This window comes from Pongo abelii, chromosome 17 (assembly GCF_028885655.2).
Source record: "Pongo abelii isolate AG06213 chromosome 17, NHGRI_mPonAbe1-v2.0_pri, whole genome shotgun sequence".
Lineage (NCBI taxonomy): Eukaryota > Metazoa > Chordata > Mammalia > Primates > Hominidae > Pongo > Pongo abelii.
Genome location: NC_072002.2, coordinates 40,051,310 through 40,069,898, shown reverse-complemented (window position 1 = coordinate 40,069,898; position 18,589 = coordinate 40,051,310). Strand labels below are relative to the sequence as shown.

At 39.7% G+C, this 18,589-nt stretch overlaps 1 long non-coding RNA gene across 4 annotated transcripts in view; it reads left to right on the top strand.

The window, feature by feature from the left end:
- Positions 1–18,589, top strand: part of LOC129051522 (uncharacterized) — a 121,309-nt gene that overhangs the window by 89,603 nt on the left and 13,117 nt on the right. For all 4 annotated transcript variants that reach the window (XR_008515876.2, XR_008515877.2, XR_008515879.2 and 1 more), the window contains one exon: positions 17,736–17,917. This is a non-coding gene — a long non-coding RNA (uncharacterized LOC129051522). The remainder of the gene's footprint in view (positions 1–17,735; positions 17,918–18,589) is intronic.

Here is an 18,589-nt window from a genome sequence, read left to right as displayed (position 1 = left end):
GGTAACTCAAAGAAAACTGAGATAAGGATATTCCTCTGGGTGGGGAAGTTACAAAGACCCAATATATTGTGCAAATTGATGAGTAGAGATTTGTACAGGGGACTATGGGGAGATGGAGGAAGGACTCTGTAGTTGTGTGGAGAAAGGCTTTACTGAAGGTGAGTTTGATCTCTCTCCGTGAAAAGCATGCCAGGCAGAGGAAACACTAGGTACAAAGGTCAGAGGTGTGAGGAGGTGCAGCAGATGTGAGGGGATGTTGAGTATGTATGCATTACCAGGCTGCATTTTCATCTGTGAGGTGGGAAGAGTTAGCAGATCAAGTTAGAAAGGCAAGAAGCCAGGATGGAAAATGTTCATGCTTTGCACCAAGAAATTGGGACTTTATCTCATAGGCAAAGATTGAACTGGAGAATGACATGATCAGGTTTGCGTTCTGGAAAGTGAAATCTTTTGAAACGTAGAGGATGCATTGAAAAGTGGAAAGAAAGATTGGCAGGAGGGAGCATAGTTAGGAAGTTACTGTAATACCTCTGGAGAGCATGAGAGAGAGCCTGACACACATAGAGACAGGGAGGATAAAGAGTAGGAAAAAGTCCTTGACTGTCCCTGTTCCAAGCTAAATGACCAGAGTGGTTAGAGCACCTCCTTTCAATGATCCACAAACTTCAGCCACACCAGATTGCCTGCAGTTCCTGCCATGACTGTGCCTTTGTAAATGCTCTGCCTTATGCCAGAAACGATGATGACCCATTGTCTGGCCAGCTAACTTCTACTGTCACTTCAAGATTCCTCTCCAGCATTAGCTCCTCTGGCAGGCCCCGTTCCCCTTTGTTTGGATTCCCACAGAACTGGATCTACTGCTAATGAAGCAATGACCACAGTACCCGGTCCTTGGTTCTAGCCTTCTTGACTGTTAAGGGGACTATGTTTTGCAATGTATGTCATCAAAGTGGCCACTATGCAATGGGCACTCTCTGAATATCCTTTGAATGGACAAATGCAACAGTTTTTCATTTTATCAAATAGTTCTACAAAAGGAAACAAAGAGCATGTTGTCCTAGGAAATACTGCCAGGTAAAACTTTTCTGTTGATCCTGGACCTATGGACTGTAGCTACAGAGTGCAAAGTCTCATAATGATTTCCTACTTTTTTTGTGATTTAGATTAATATAGACCACCAGTAGAAATGAGAAAGGCCCTAAAATTGATCATCATGATATACGTTAATTATATGTATATGCAGAGAACCAGGCCAAAAAAATCTCCTTTATTACATTCTACATCTGAATTTTTATTTGACCAAGGTAACCAAGTGACAGTAACTTGCCCACTTTTCTTTATGTTGTAGAGTTATAGACACCAAACTTTAATGAGATGGCTCAACCCTTTGAGGAGAGCCTTAACATATGATGCTACTGTTATTATTATTTTGTCTATCCCTAATTTACTTTAGGAAATGCAATGATCAGAGGCCATTGAATTGAACTTCGATTCCACTGTACAAAACACTGTATGGATCATCTGGAAATGCAATGAACTTCTAGTTCTCTGTGCTATCTCTTCTGATCCTGGCGAATATCCCTCTTGGATTTACTACAGTGGTGACTTGATCCCTTGGTTTTTCACTATAGAGATGCTTTTGATGTCCCCAAATGGTCTAGACGTCTTGAGTCCTTGGGTTTTTTGTCTTCAGTTGTTTCCGTAAAGAGTCTTTAAGGCAACCTAGACTGGTGGAAATAGCAGTAAACTGTATAAAGTCTTGGCTGTGTCCCCAAGTAGCTGGATGACTTTTGAGAAGTCACCTCAATCTTTGGGAAAGAACTTCTTTCTGTGAAATAAGATGGTCAGACTGAATATATTCATTGTTGTTTTCATTTCAGAAACAATCTACATTTATTGCAGCCATTTATTTATCAACAGTTATTAACTGTCAGCTTGGGCAAAGCTCTGTTCTAGGCAAGGTAGGAGACAACAAAAGAATAAAACCAGCCTTCAGGAGCTCACTGTTTAGTGCAGCTATTGTACCTCTGGAATTCTGGGGTTGTGCACTTTGATTTTATGTTAAAAGGTGATATGGCTTTGAATTTAGAGTAGAGTTAGAAGGGAGTTTAGAGGCCATCTAATTGAACTTCCATTCCACTGTATGGAACGCTGTATGGATCATTTGGTTTTCATATTCTTCTTGAACATTTTTAGAATGAGGAATTTATAATTTCTTTCCTAATTATAAGACAGTTCCTCTTGATATTGAGATGAAAACCACATTGTTGTGAAGCACAAATTTTGAAAATTCCTTTACTTTCTCATCCATTCATTCCACTGGCAAGTATTTATAAAGCACCTTCCATGTATGGGGTCTGGTATTAGACCCTGGGGATAAAACAAACCAAAAAGATAGATTTGGTCCTTGCTCTATGGATCTTACGTCCCACTGGAGAGGTTGGCAATTAAACAAGCAATCATAATACATTCTGACAAAAACACTACAATCGTGGAAATGTAAATGTGTTATAGCAACATATAGCAAGGATTTCAACTCTAAACCCAAGTGATCAGAGAGATTCCTCAAGTCATTTGGGCTTAGATTTGAAGGGTGCAGCAATGCTCAGTAATTTTAACTCCTTGTAATACATGGTACATGTGCAGATTGTTACATGAAAATATTTTATGATGCTGGGGTTTGGAGCACAAATCCTGTCACTCTGGTAGTGAGCATGGTACCTGATAGGTAGTTTTTTCAACCCACCCCTGTCTCTCCACCCTCTAGTAGTCCACAGTGTCTATTGTTCCCATATTTATATCCGTCTGTGCCCAATGCTTAGCTCCTGCTTGTGAGAACATGTGGTATTTGATTTTCTGTTCCTGCATTGATTTGCTGAGGATGATGGCCTCCAGTCTTATCCACGCTGCTGCAAAGGACATAACTTCATTCTTTATTATGGCTGTATGGTATTCCATGGTGTACATGAACCATATTTTCTTTTATTTATTTATTTTTAATTTTACTTTAGGTTCTGGGATACATGTGCAGAATGTGCAGGTTTGTTACATAGCTATACATGTGCCATGGTGGTTTGCTGCACCTCTCAACCCATCATCTAGGTTCTAAGCCCTGCATGCATTAGGTATTTGTTCTAATGCTCTCCCTCCTCTTCCCCCCACTGCCCGACAGGCCCCGCTGTATGATGTTCCTTTCCCTCTGTCCATGTGATGAACCATATTTTCTTTACCATGATAGTCTTTGAAACACTTGAAGATAGCCCTTCTCTCAAGTCCTATCCCTCTAGTCTAAATATAAAATAAAAAATCACTATTTCAGTTCTAATTTCTAGATCTTATAAGTATGCTTCTAGCATCTTCTAATTTACCAATGCAGTCACTTTTTAAAGAAATAAATAAAATTTGTTTGGCCTAACATCTTCTTAAGTGAACTCATTTTGGCTCCTAGTGATGATAATTTCTTCTCTCAAAGTGCTTACCAATCATCTGTTTGATTATCCATTAGAGAATTTAGTTGAGTATCAGTATCAAGATTTATCAAGCATTTACTATTTAAAAATCTTTTTTTTTTGCCTATCTGTAGTTTTTTGGCTTCTCTGGTTCTATAAGGTTTTAAACAAATTAATGGAAGTGGTTCTCCAATTGTATTTGCAAACTATTTCTCCTGGGAGTAATTATCTGAGCCAAGTTACAATTTTCCTATTATCTCCATAATCTTACTCTTTGGTTGTATCTTAATTATGTCTATTCTTCTCTTTTCTGTTTGATGATCGCCCTTCTTGGTAAAGATGAGTGCAAAGTAAAAGCAGTTTGTTTTGTACCACCTGAAAATATTGCACATCTTCACCAACCAAAGATAGTATTCCTTTTATTTTTCACTTCTTTGTTTTGAATACAGCACAGTAGACGTGTTTCTGTCTTTGCACTTTTCGCCAGGCTAAGTTTACTTCTTCTTTTTTTTTTTTTTGAGAAAGAGTTTTGCTCTGTCACCCAGGTTGGAGTGCAGTGGCGTGATCTCTGCTCACTGCAACCTCCGCCTCCTGGGTTCAAGCAATTCTCCTGCCTCAGCCCTCCGAGTAGCTGAGATTATAGGCGCCCACCACCACGCCTGGCTAATTTTTGTATTTTTAGTAGAGATAGGGTTTCACCATGTTGGTCAGGCTGGTCTGGAACTCCTGATCTCAAGTGATCCACCCACCTCGACCTCCCAAAGTGCTGGGATTACAGGTGTGAGCCACCGAGCTTGGCCTAAGTTTCTTTCTGGCCTGTGGTCTCTGTGGCCCTCTTCTTATGGTCCATTGTCTCCTCTTCTTCCTCCTCCTACTCTGAACCTTGAGTTATATAACTGTCCTTTCTTTTTCATTCACACACATAAAAAATGGATTTATTGGCCGGGAGTGGTGGCTCACGCCTGTAATCTCAGCACTTTGGGAGGCTGAGGTGGGTGGATAACGAGGTCAAGAGATCGAGACCATCCTGGCCAACATGGTGAAACCCTGTCTCTACTAAAAATACAAAAATTAGCTGGGTGTGGTGGTGCACACCTGTAGTCCCAGACACAAAGGAGGCTGAGGCAGGAGAATCACTTGAACCCAGGAGGTGGAGCTTGCAGTGAGCCGAGATCGCACCACTGCACTCCCTGCACTGCAGCCTGGGCAACAGAGCAAGACTTGGTCTCAGAAAAAGAAAAAAAAAAAAAAAAAGAGAAAAAGAAGGATTTATTGGAGGATACTCTAAGCAACTACTGTGATTTCTTAGGATAATTCCTCTTTGTTAATACTATTCATAATTATATAATCAGGTTTTCATTGTTAGTGCATCTAACACTTCTTGGGCCACATTTCCTTCTAGTGTTGTATTTTCCCTGATTTTGTTTTAAAATATTCTCCTCTAAAATCTAAGATGCATTAATCTTATGGGATAAAGAAAGGGGAGGAGCCTCAGCTGCAGGTCAAGACATCCACACCAAAAACCCATCTGTACATCACCATCATCAAAGACCAAAAGCAGATAAAACCACAAAGATGGGGAAAAAACAGAGCAGAAAAACTGGAAACTCTAAAAAACAGAGCTCCTCTCCTCCTCCAAAGGAATGCAGTTCCTAACCAGCAACGGAACAAAGCTGGATGGAGAATGACTTTGATGAGCTGAGAGAAGAAGGCTTCAGATGATCAAATTACTCCGAGCTACGAGAGGATATTCAAACCAAAGGCAAAGAAGTTGAAAACTTTGAAAAAAATTTAGACGAATGTATAACTAGAATACCCAATACAGAGAAGTGCTTAACGGAGCTGATGGAGCTGAAAACCAAGGCTCGAGAACTACGTGAAGAATGCAGAAGCCTCAGGAGCCGATGCGATCAAATGGAAGAAAGGGTATCAGCCATGGAAGATGAAATGAATGAAATGAAGCGAGAAGGGAAGTTTAGCAAAAAAAGAATAAAAAGAAACAAACAAAGCCTCCAAGAAATGTGGGACTATGTGAAAAGACCAAATCTGCGTCTGATTGGTGTACCTGAAAGTGACGGGGAGAATGGAACCAAGTTGGAAAACACTCTGCAGGATATTATCCAGGAGAACTTCCCCAATCCAGCAAGGCAGGCCAACATTCAGATTCAGGAAATACAGAGAACGCCACAAAGATACTCCTCGAGAAGAGCAACTCCAAGACACATAATTGTCAGATTCACCAAAGTTGAAATGAAGGAAAAAATGTTAAGGGCAGCCAGAGAGAAAGGTCGGGTTACCCTCAATGGGAAGTCCATCAGACTAACAGCGGATCTCTCGGCAGAAACCCTACAAGCCAGAAGAGAGTGGGGGCCAATATTCAACATTCTTAAAGAAAAGAATTTTCAACCCAGAATTTCATATCCAGCCAAACTAAGCTTCATAAGTGAAGGAGAAATAAAATCCTTTACAGACAAGCAAATGCTGAGAGATTTTGTCACCACCAGGCCTGCCCTAAAAGAGCTCCTGAAGGAAGTGCTAAACATGGAAAGGCACAACCGGTACCAGCCACTGCAAAATCATGCCAAAATGTAAAGACCATCGAGACTAGGAAGAGACTGCATCAACTAACGAGCAAAATAACCAGCTAACATCATAATGACAGGATCAAATTCACACATAACAATATTAACTTTAAATGTAAATGGACTAAATGCTCCAATTAAAAGACACAGACTGGCAAATTGGGTAAAGAGTCAAGACCCATCAGTGTGCTGTATTCAGGAAACCCATCTCACGTGCAGAGACACACATAGGCTCAAAATAAAAGGATGGAGGAAGATCTACCAAGCAAATGGAAAACAAAAAAAAGGCAGGGGTTGCAATCCTAGTCTCTGATAAAACAGACTTTAAACCAACAAAGATCAAAAGAGACAAAGAAGGCCATTACATAATGGTAAAGGGATTAATTCAACAAGAAGAGCTAACTATCCTAAATATATATGCACCCAATACAGGAGCACCCAGATTCATAAAGCAAGTCCTGAGTGACCTACAAAGAGACTTAGACTCCCACACATTAATAATGGGGGACTTTAACACCCCACTGTCAACATTAGACAGATCAACGAGACAGAAAGTCAGCAAGGATACCCAGGAATTGAACTCAGCTCTGCACCAAGCAGACCTAATAGACATCTACAGAACTCTCCACCCCAAATCAACAGAATATACATTTTTTTCAGCACCACACCACACCTATTCCAAAATTGACCACATACTTGGAAGTAAAGCTCTCCTCAATAAATGTAAAAGAACAGAAATTATAACAAACTATCTCTCAGATCACAATGCAATCAAGCTAGAACTCAGGATTAAGAATCTCACTCAAAACCACTCAACTACATGGAAACCGAACAACCTGCTCCTGAATGACTACTGGGTACATAACGAAATGAAGGCAGAAATAAAGATGTTCTTTGACACCAATGAGAACCAAGACACAACATACCAGAATCTCTGGGATGCATTCAAACCAGTGTGTAGAGGGAAATTTATAGCACTAAATGCCCACAAGAGAAAGCAGGAAAGATCCAAAATTGACACCCTAACATCACAATTAAAAGAACTAGAAAAGCAAGAGCAAACACATTCAAAAGCTAGCAGAAGGCAAGAAATAACTAAGATCAGAGCAGAACTGAAGGAAATAGAGACACAAAAAACCCTTCAAAAAATCAATGAATCCAGGAGCCCGTTTTTTGAAAAGATCAACAAAATTGATAGATCGCTAGCAAGACTAATAAAGAAGAAAAGAGAGAAGAATCAAATAGACGCAATAAAAAATGATAAAGGGGATATCACCACCGATCCCACAGAAATACAAACTACCATCAGAGAATACTACAAACACCTCTACTCACATAAACTAGAAAATCTAGAAGAAATGGATAAATTCCTCAACACATACACCCTCCCAAGACTAAACCAGGAAGAAGTTGAATCTCTGAATAGACGAATAACAGGCTCTGAAATTGAGGCAATAATCAAAAGCTTACCAACCAAAAAGAGTCCAGGACCAGATGGGTTCACAGCTGAATTCTACCAGAGGTACAAGGAGGAACTGGTACCGTTCCTTCTGAAACTATTCCAATCAATAGAAAAAGAGGGAATCCTCCCTAATTCATTTTATGAGGCCAGCATCATCCTGATACCAAAGCCTGGCAGAGACACAACCAAAAAAGAGAATTTTAGACCAATATCCTTGATGAACATTGATGCAAAAATCCTCAATAAAATACTAGCAAAGAGAATCCAGCAGCACATCAAAAAGCTTATCCACCATGATCAAGTGGGCTTCATCCCTGGGATGCAAGGCTGGTTCAATATACGCAAATCAATAAATGTAATCCAGCATATAAATAGAACCAAAGACAAAAACCACATGATTATCTCAGTAGATGCAGAAAAGGCCTTTGACAAAATTCAACAACGCTTCATGCTAAAAACTCTCAATAAATTAGGTATTGATGGGATGTATCTCAAAATAATAAGAGCTATCTATGACAAACCCACAGCCAATATCATCCTGAATGGGCAAAAACTGGAAGCATTCCCTTTGAAAACTGGCACAAGACAGGGATGCCCTCTCTCACCACTTCTATTCAACATAGTGTTGGAAGTTCTGGCCAGGGCAATTAGGCAGGAGAAGGAAATAAAGGGTATTCAATTAGGAAAAGAGGAAGTCAAATTGTCCCTGTTTGCAGACGACAGGATTGTATATCTACAAAACCCCATTGTCTCAGCCCAAAATCTCCTTAAGCTGATAAGCAACTTCAGCAAAGTCTCAGGATACAAAATCAATGTACAAAAATCACAAGCATTCTTATACACCAATAACAGACAAACAGAGAGCCAAACCATGAGTGAATTCCCATTCACAATTGCTTCAAAGAGAATAAAATACCTAGGAATCCAACTTACAAGGGACGTGAAGGACCTCTTCAAGGAGAACTACAAACCACTGCTCAAGGAAATAAAAGAGGATACAAACAAATGGAAGAGCATTCCATGCTCATGGGTAGGAAGAATCAATATCGTGAAAATGGCCATACTGCCCAAGGTAATTTACAGATTCAATGCCATCCCCATCAAGCTACCAATGACTTTCTTCACAGAATTGGAAAAAACTACTTTAAAGTTCATATGGAACCAAAAAAGAGCCTGCATCACCAAGTCAATCCTAAGCCAAAAGAACAAAGCTGGAGGCATCACGCTACGTGACTTCAAACTATAGTACAAGGCTACAGTAACCAAAACAGCATGGTACTGGTACCAAAACAGAGATATAGATCAATGGAACAGAACAGAGCCATCAGAAATAACGCCACATATCTACAACTATCTGATCTTTGACAAACCTGAGAAAAACAAGAAATGGGGAAAGGATTCCCTATTTAATAAATGGTGCTGGGAAAACTGGCTAGCCATATGGAGAAAGCTGAAACTGGATCCCTTCCTTACACCTTATACAAAAATCAATTCAAGATGGATTAAAGACTTAAACGTTAGACCTAAAACCATAAAAACCCTAGAAGAAAACCTAGGCATTACCATTCAGGACATAAGCATGGGCAAGGACTTCATGTCTAAAACACCAAAAGCAATGGCAACAAAAGCCAAAATTGACAAATGGGATCTAATTAAACTAAAGAGCTTCTGCACAGCAAAAGAAACTACCATCAGAGTGAACAGGCAACCTACAAAATGGGAGAAAATTTTCGCAACCTACTCATCTGATAAAGGGCTAATATCCAGAATCTACAATGCACTCCAACAAATTTACAAGAAAAAAACAAACAACCCCATCAAAAAGTGGGCGAAGGACATGAACAGACACTTCTCAAAAGAAGACATTTATACAGCCAAAAGACACATGAAAAAATGCTCACCATCACTGGCCATCAGAGAAATGCAAATCAAAACCACAATGAGATACCATCTCACACCAGTTAGAATGGCCATCATTAAAAAGTCAGGAAACAACAGGTGCCGGAGAGGACGTGGAGAAATAGGAACACTTTTTCACTGTTGGTGGGACTGTAAACTAGTTCAACCCTTGTGGAAGTCAGTGTGGCAATTCCTCAGGGATCTAGAACTAGAAATTCCATTTGACCCAGCCATCCCATTACTGGGTATATAGCCAAAGGACTATAAATCATGCTGCTATAAAGACACATGCACACGTATGTTTATTGCGGCATTATTCACAATAGCAAAGACTTGGAACCAACCCAAATGTCCAACAATGATAGACTGGATTAAGAAAATGTGGCACATATACACCATGGAATACTATGCAGCCGTAAAAAATGATGAGTTCATGTCCTTTGTAGGGACATGGATGAAATTGGAAATCATCATTCTCAGTAAACTATCGCAAGAACAAAAAACCAAACACCACATATTCTCACTCATAGGTGGGAATTGAACAATGAGAACACATGGACACAGGAAGGGGAACATCACACTTCGGGGACTGTTGTGGGGTGGGGGGAGGGGGGAGGGATAGCATTGGGAGATATACCTAACGCTAGATGACGAGTTAGTGGGTGCAGCGCACCAGCATGGCACATGTATACATATGTAACTTACCTGCACGTTGCGCACATGTACCATAGAGCCTAAAGTATAATAATAATAATAATAATAATAATAATAAAAAGAAAAAAAAGAAAAAAAAACCTAAAACCTAAAGTATAATAATAATAAAAAATAAAAAAATAAATAAAAAAAAAGAACGGGGAGGAGAACTAGTATTTATTTTCCTCCTGCAGTTGATGCCTAAGTTATGTATCTTATTCATTTTCTCTCGACACTGTTTGGGGTTGGTTTGATTGTTTCAATTGTTTGAATGAGTAAACTGAAACTCAATATATTGTCCAAGTTTGTAAAGAGAAAAAGTGGGATTTGAACCTCAATCTGTCTGCCTCCAAAGCTCCTTCTAATGTACCATAGGCTACATTACAGACACATCTATATTCTTTTATATTCCACAGAAGACGGATTGTTACTGCTTCTTTAGAAAGTCAGAATTCGTTCTCCTTGGAAGATAAATGGAGATCCACAGCTGTGAATTCTATAATTTCTTCTATGTATTACATCGTTCCATTCAGTGATATCTTGACATAAAATCTGGCCCTCTATAACTTTATTATAATCTTCTTTGGATTTTTTGGTAGCACATGTGGGTGATCACATTGTATAAAGGAGAAGCCCCTAGGGATGAAAGAACCTAGTCAGTCTGGGTGTGCTGTAGTCCTAGCACTTTAGGAGGCCGAGGTGGGAGGATCCCTTGAGCCCAGGAGTTCCAGACCAGCCTGAGCAATACAGTGAGACCCTGTCTGTATAAAAATAAAACAATTAGCCAGGCATGGTGGTGCATGCCTGTAGTTCCAGCTACTCAGGAGACTGAAGACAGGAAAATTGCTCGATCCCAGGAGGTCAAGGCTGCAGTGAGCTATGATTGCACCACTGCATGTCAGCCTGGGCCACAGAGTGAAATCCCATATCCAAGAAGAAAAAAAAAAAAAAGAACTGAGTCAAAGTCAAAGCCTTTGGCATCAGTATTAGTTCTGTATTAATTATTTATTGCTGTGTAATAATACTTCTGACAAACAACACAGACTTATGTCAGTTTCATTGGTCAGGAGTCTGGGTAAATCTTGGTTGTGTCCTGAGCTTCAGAATCTCAAGAGGCTTTTTTCAAGGTGTCAGCCAGGTCTGTAGACTCATCTGAGGCTTGACTGGGGAAGAATCCACTTCTGGCACTCAGTTCCTTGCAGGATGCCGGACTGAGGGCCTAAGATTCTTGTTGCCCATCAGCTGGAGGCTGCCCTCAGTTCCTTGCCACATGGGTCTTTTCAGAATGGCTGCTTTCTTTCTTGAAGCCAGCAAGGGAGATATTCTCCTCTGATGACAAGGATTACAGCCTTATGTAAACACATACATGGAGTCATGGACGTCCCAACACTTTTGCCATATGTGATCAGTTAGAAGCGACTCACAGTCCTGCCCACACGCAGTGGGAGGGAAAAACACAAGGGCATAAATATCAGGAGATGAAATCATGGAGCCCATTTCACAACATTTCTGGCTCAGCATTCATTCTTTTGGATATCAAGACACATTTGGCAGTCCTCAGGGGATTTTCCTTGCCAACAGTCTCTGTAACTACCGTGGACATACTTGTTCACTTTTTAAAAATCTTATTTTTCTCAAATGTTAAATGTACTATCCTTCTGTGAACTTTCAGCATAGAACAAATTCTTCTGGCTAGAATGTTTTAATCTTGCTGTTTTAGCATGCACACACACTTGCATACACATGCACACGCACACACACACAGAGCACAGCACACCTACAGCATCTCCCCACAGTCCTTACCAAAGATTAGTAACCTGTCTGGTCCCCATGGTCACATGTGACATTCTGCCCCTGACCTATTGCTACTGCTCATAAGTCACTTCCCAGATTAGAATTCTTTTCTTCCCATAAATATTAAAGTAAGGAAATTTGCTTCTTTCACCATGACCTTTCTAGTCTTCAAGGTTTGTTTATGTGTTTTAAAGAATTCATGTCAACATTATATCTCTTGCAGGAACTTTGGCCAATTTCTTCATTATACCCTACAAGAAATAGCCTGTGGTCGAGTTAATTCAAGGGAGAATGCATGAAGTCTGCAGTGCTGGCAGGCGGGAATGACAGTATTGACCTAAGTCTCTGCTGCTGTCAGCCAAGTAGACCACTTATGTCGTAAAGAAAATCAGCATGGCTGGAACAGTAGTTTTAATGGGCTTGAGTTGGTATTTGCCTTTTTGGACTCTTGTTCCCACCCAATACATTTTATTTTATTATAGGAAAAATAATTTAGGACTTTGGCAAAAACAATGAAATAATTCAGAGACTGCTGGTTTTTTTCATATTTGTAGCTGGATCAAATATTCATAAGATGTAAATTCGTAGGTACATTTCTTAGATGGGAAGTGTGTTGGACCACCAATGCTTCATCACAGTGTATTTGACAGAGCCTAAAGTCAGGCAGCCCTGGGCTTGGTCTTCATGTAAAAAAGCTCTCTGTACCATTGCCTTCAAATCCATTCTCTCCTATCTTGACCCCTAGCGCTTGACACTTGATGTGGCATCCTTGACAATGAATGGAGCATCAAACACACCTTTTGTCCTTTATAGTGTTTCCAGTATCCCCTTCAGTAAATTTTTAATGACCCTTTCAATTAAGGGCCCAACAAGATTTGACAGAATGTACCCTTGTCTAATACTAGCACTTAGGCTGAAGTGGTGTTTTTAGACAGCAATTAGTATCCACAACGCTGTCATGATATTTGTGAACATACTTTAGGGCTGATCTTAATGATCCCATTACCATATGCTCTGCTTTTTTCACAAATGTGATGGTTTTGCTTTTATGATATTGTGGAGAAGCTCTGGATTTTGGTTTTGATTAGAAAGGAGCAAGCTCATGTGCTTCTCTCTTCTGGGCCTATGACTTGCCAGAGTCAGATCTGTTGAAGGTCTTTCATGGATTCCCCATGCAGCCCCATGGTGCAGCTGTTATATGTGAAACCACGAGGAGGTGGAGATGCTACAGTGATGTCCTTTGTGAACCATTAGGTAAGATGAAAGGTCTCCTGGAAATCTGCAGAAACGGTAGGGCATGACACAATGTCTCAGACAATGTTTGCCTCATCCATAAAACAATTTTGAATGCCCTCAACTGTGTGTAAGCTCCTTCTGGATGTGCAACTGCTATCAACTTTGGCTTGAATGGGTTAAATGTACATAGGCAAGTTGAGATGAGCAATTATTCGGGAAATATAGCCCAAAATACTCTCGGAAGTGAGAGAAATGGAAATGTTTTGTTGCAGTTATTTATAATTATTCTGGTTGGCATTGCACAATCTTATCTTGGGGCTTGGTTTTTATGGGAGTGAAGTAGCTACAGGTGATAGCTTACATATGGCAGAGCCAGGTGCCATTAGAAGTTGGATCTTGAGAACAGAGGGGAACTAGGAGGCTAAAATACCCTAAATGAATGCGTGACCTCCTTCTGGATCTGAAGAGAAAAATACCATTGATCTTTTTTATTCCTGAATCTCAGGTGCTTTGAGGGTATTTTATAATTAAATGCTTATGAAAATAACATATTCTTCTGTAGTATGTCTATACAGCCATCTAGCTATGGTGTTGAAGTCTATCTTAGTGGTTGTTTTCTCACTTTCTCTATGAGGAACATGACGTTGCACAGCTGCGGGGAGTGCAGTAGTATTCAGTGAAGTTATTCTTAGATTAATTTGTTCTGTCTTCAGACTATATTTATGCTTTCTTTGTTTGTTTTCCCACCAACTGGGGTTTGAGTTCTAAACAACAGGCATAAAACCTCAGATGGCATGGATACCACACTTCTATATTATGATCAAATTTACTTAATATTTGCCCAAAGAAAGTACTATTTAAACTTAATAAGTTGGCATGTTTACATACGTTTCTGCTTGTTTCACTAACTTGCTTTCATAGTCTGGGGTATTCTACCACCTTTTCTGCCTCAGGTCCTTTGCATATCCAATTACTTCTACCTGGAATGCTCTTTTCTTCTCTTTGCCTGGTTAATTCACTTTTAAAATTTACCTCAAAGTAGCTTTTCAGAGAATCTTACATGAAACTCTAGTTTGCCACTGAACTCATTTTGTTTCTCCATTAAAAGCTCTACATCTCTTCTTTGTGGTCCTAGTCCCAAATATAATTAAACAATATATTGTGCAACCAGTTTAACATTTGAATCCCCTTGTAGAATATACATGTCTTGAGATGGGCGGCTTCTGTCTTTTTCATAGTTCTACTTGAAGCTTCTCACTCAGGTTCTTACACTAGAAGGTGCTCATTACTATTTATTGGATGAGTCAATAACTATTGTGTGAAGAATTTGATGGCAGGGTGCAGTGGCTCACACCTGTAATCCCAGCACTTAGGGAGGCTAAATGGATTTTGGCCAAGGTGGGTGGATTGCCTGAGGTCAGGAGTTCAAGACCATTCTGGCCAACATAGTGAAACCCCATCTCTACTAAAATACCAAAAAGTTAGCCGGGTGTGGTGGTGTGCTCCTGTAATCCCAGTTACTTGGGAGGCTGAGGCAGGAGAATGGCGTGAACCCAGGAGGTGGAGGTTGCAGTGAGCTGAGATCGCGCCATTGCACTCCAGCCTGGACGACAGAGCGAGACTCCATCTCAAAAAAAAAAAAAGGGAATTCAATTTTGATAAAATCTGACATACCACTAAAGCACAGCAATTATTCTTGAAGTCTAGTTTGTGGCTTCAACTATCATCAATTCTCTGATGTTTCACAAATATCTATACCCCAATTGTCCTCTGAACTCTAGATCCATTTAACGAATTCCCTATAGAACATCCTCATCTGAACTTAAAAGACACCTCTCAATCTCAACTTACCCCAAATGGAATTCATGACAGCCGATTGCCCTTCTCCTCAAAATCTATTTCTACTCCTAATACATTGTCTTGATTAACAACACTATTATCCACCCAGTTGACTGTAAAAGTGCTACAACCCTGACCCCTGTGCTTCCATATTCATGCCGTGTTTTGTTTCCAAAGTTCACTGCTTAACAAGATGAGCTTCTCAGATCAACAGGGATATTTTCCCACCAATAATAGTAAGTGACAGAATTTCCCAGACAGATCCTCCAAACAAGAGCTCAAGGTCCATCAAGTGATCTGCCAGTCATCTTAATATCTTTCCTCTCTCCACACATTCTTACCTAAGTCACTGAGTCTTGTCCATTCTACTTGCAAAGTGTCTATCTGGTGACTTCTCTCTCTTCTGTGTTGGTTCATACCCTGATGAGCTCAGCCAGTACCACTGCATCAACTCCCAGTTGCACTCCTGGCTGCTAGTCTTGCTTTCCTCCAGTCCAGCCTCCCAATTGCGATGGGAATGCTGTATAAATGACAACTCTGGTCTGGGCTGTACCGTACCGTACTTAAAACCTTCAGGGACTCTCCTGAGACAGCCCCTCCTCCATGTTCTTCAAGATATTCTCCTTGGCGATATTTGTGACTTCAGATCCCAGCACTTCCCTTCATATGGAACCACTTGCAGTTTTCCATGCGTTTTATCTTCTTTCCTGCCTCTTGGCACTTACACATGGAATCCTCTGCTAAAATTCAGTTTCTCAATTACCACGTACATTGTTTTTGTTTGTTTGTTTTTGAGACAGAGTCTTGCTCTGTCACCCAGGCTGGCGTACATTGGCACAATCAGGGCTTACTGAAACTTCGACCTCCCAGGCTCAAGCAGTCTGCTCACCTCAGCCCTCCAAGTAGCTGGGACTACAGGAATGCACCACTGTGCCTGGCTTTTTTTTTTTTTTTTTTTTTTTTGAATTTTTGTAGAGATAAAATCTCACTATGTTGCCTGGGCTGGTCTCAAACTCCTGAACTGAAGCGATCCTCCCACCTTGGCCTCCCAAAGTGCTGGGATTACAGGTGTAATCAGGCGCCCGTCAGCCCCTCACATTTTAAATATAGTTTTATGTCATGTTACATCCTCTATGAAACATTTCATGATTCTCCCCACATTCTTAGGCACCTTCTCTTCTCATCTCCATTAGCTCCTGTACATACTGCAGTCTCACTGTTTTGTAATTGTTTGTTTACACCTCTGTCTTCTACATCAGACAAGAGTCTTTTGAGCTCAATGACTGTGTCCTATTTGTTCCTAAGTGCATAGCCCAGTGCCTGACTCCAGTAGGTAGTCTATAAGCATCTGTTGATAGACAGAATGGATGAAAATGTAGCCAATAAGACTTTTCAATTGGTTTTATCTTTTATATTGGTTAAAATAATTTAATAACATTCTCTGAAGATTTCAAGGGCAGGGGAATCTACAAATTAGGGTTTTATTGTTTTCATAAGTTATTTTCTTTAAAATTTTTTTTTAAGAGATGGGGGTCTTACTATGTTGCTGAGGCTAGTCTTGAACTCCTGAGTTCAAGCCATTCTCTTGTCTCAGCCTGCTGAATAGCTGGGACTACAGGCATGCACCACCATGCCCAGCCTAAATTGAAATTGTATAGTCATGGATCCATTAGAATTTGTGGTATGAAGGGGCTTATATCAAATAAAATTCAAATGCACTTTTGATTATGTATTTCTAATTCATAATAATGAAAGTATAATTCTAATTTGCATTAAAATAGAGCTGAGAATAGCTATTGGGAGAGAAGAGGAGTCTTTTCTCATACATTTTTGTTCAGAATGGAAAAAAAGTGTTTGGATCTTGTATCTGAAGAGAAATTATATATTAAGTAAAATTTAATGTGTGACAAGCAAGCAGTGTCTCATCTTACAGAAGAGGGGCACTGTCTGTTCTGAGATAGATTTTGAAATAGACCAAGAAACTGAGGTTGGATAATTATTTTTCATAGCTACATTTGGAGGACATTGCTGCTGATGACGTTTTAGTCTTATTCATCTTAATGGAAAAACTTGTTGAATAGGATCCCATGTAGTTCTATTTTAATGGGCCGGACTCCAGACGTATATCCAGTCTCATGTGACTTAAGTTACATTACAATACTTCATTCTCTGAGGCCTTTCCATATACCAATTGTGAAATCACTCTCTACAGCTCACACTTTTCTAAACATTTGTACCAAAGTATTCTGAGAGATGAGAAAAATCATGATATCTTTGGTCTTGCAGGGGATATGCTGAATTTTAGTTTTTGCTAAGAATACGTGAAAAATGAAATATGTCTGGAGCAGTTATCATACTCCTGAAGCAAGCATTAGACGATGAGATATCCAATTATGTTACAGTTGATGGCGCCATCTTGGATTTATTCGTTACCCCCCCATTTGTCATGTTGGACTTGAATTTTTGAATGCCCAAGTGCCTTTAATAAAAGAAGCATTTTCTGTTGGAGTTCTGTGGCAGAACTCTCTTCCGGTGAACTCTTTATCCCTCAATGCTAAGTGGACTTCTCATCTCTAAATTCTTAGCCCAGGACATGGCAGCATATAAAGCCTTCAGTAAAAAAAAGAGCCTGTAGAGGCTAGGAAGAAACCACAGCATCTTTAAAGTTCCATGCATTTGTGTGGTTAGGTGATGAGAGGACTTACCAGAAACATATCTTTTAGTAGCCATAATGTAAACCTTCCTTTCCTTTGTGTTCATTTGTTTTCGCTTTGCTTTGAGGGTGAGAAGATGCAAGGACTCGTAACCGCAAACTTTAAAGGGAAGTAGGATTTCTGTCCTACTTCAGAAGTAGCCAGGGATTAATGAGCTCTACCCTCATGGACTACAGATCCAAGTTCCTGGAGTTGCAACCAATTAGTGCTGGCGCAAGAGATACATGTTTAACTTTGAAGAGCTTTAAAGTAAGAAAAATGTATTTTTTTCTTCTACTATAAAAACACCATATGGTCATGTAGAAAATGGTAAGACATAATTTTGTGCATTATCCTCTAATAGCATTTAATTATTATATGATCACATTTTGATTTTGATTTTGTGCTGTCTCCCTTATATGGGTGAGATATTTTCAAGGCAGTCCCTTTATTTTGATCATCTCTCTATCTTTTGTGTCTTTATATCACGAATGATTGTGATTTGTGATTATGGACTAAATTAGCGAAGATACTATAAGCATCATATCAGGTTTACAGTTACATAGACAATAACAGCATACACAGGAGGTTTTAGATTATTCTGTAAAAAACAGCATAGTTCTTTAGAGCAGCATTAATTGAGAGAAGGCAGGGATTCATTTATTTTTCTTCTAGATCCAGAGCAAATGAATATGCAGCTACAAGTTTTCTGTCTTGATGTTAGTATGAATATGCAGCTAAACATTTTCTGCCTTGATTTTAGTTTGATAATTGATTCATTGACAGAAAAAAGAGTAAAATAAAATAGTATTAAGAAGCTCAACATTTTTCTGGAATGGCTAATAGGATGTGGCCCTTATATGATCTCAATTTCGGAGCAAGTTGTTAAAAAATTGGAGAATGGTAGTTCAGCCATAGATGTCACATCAAGCTTCTTCATCA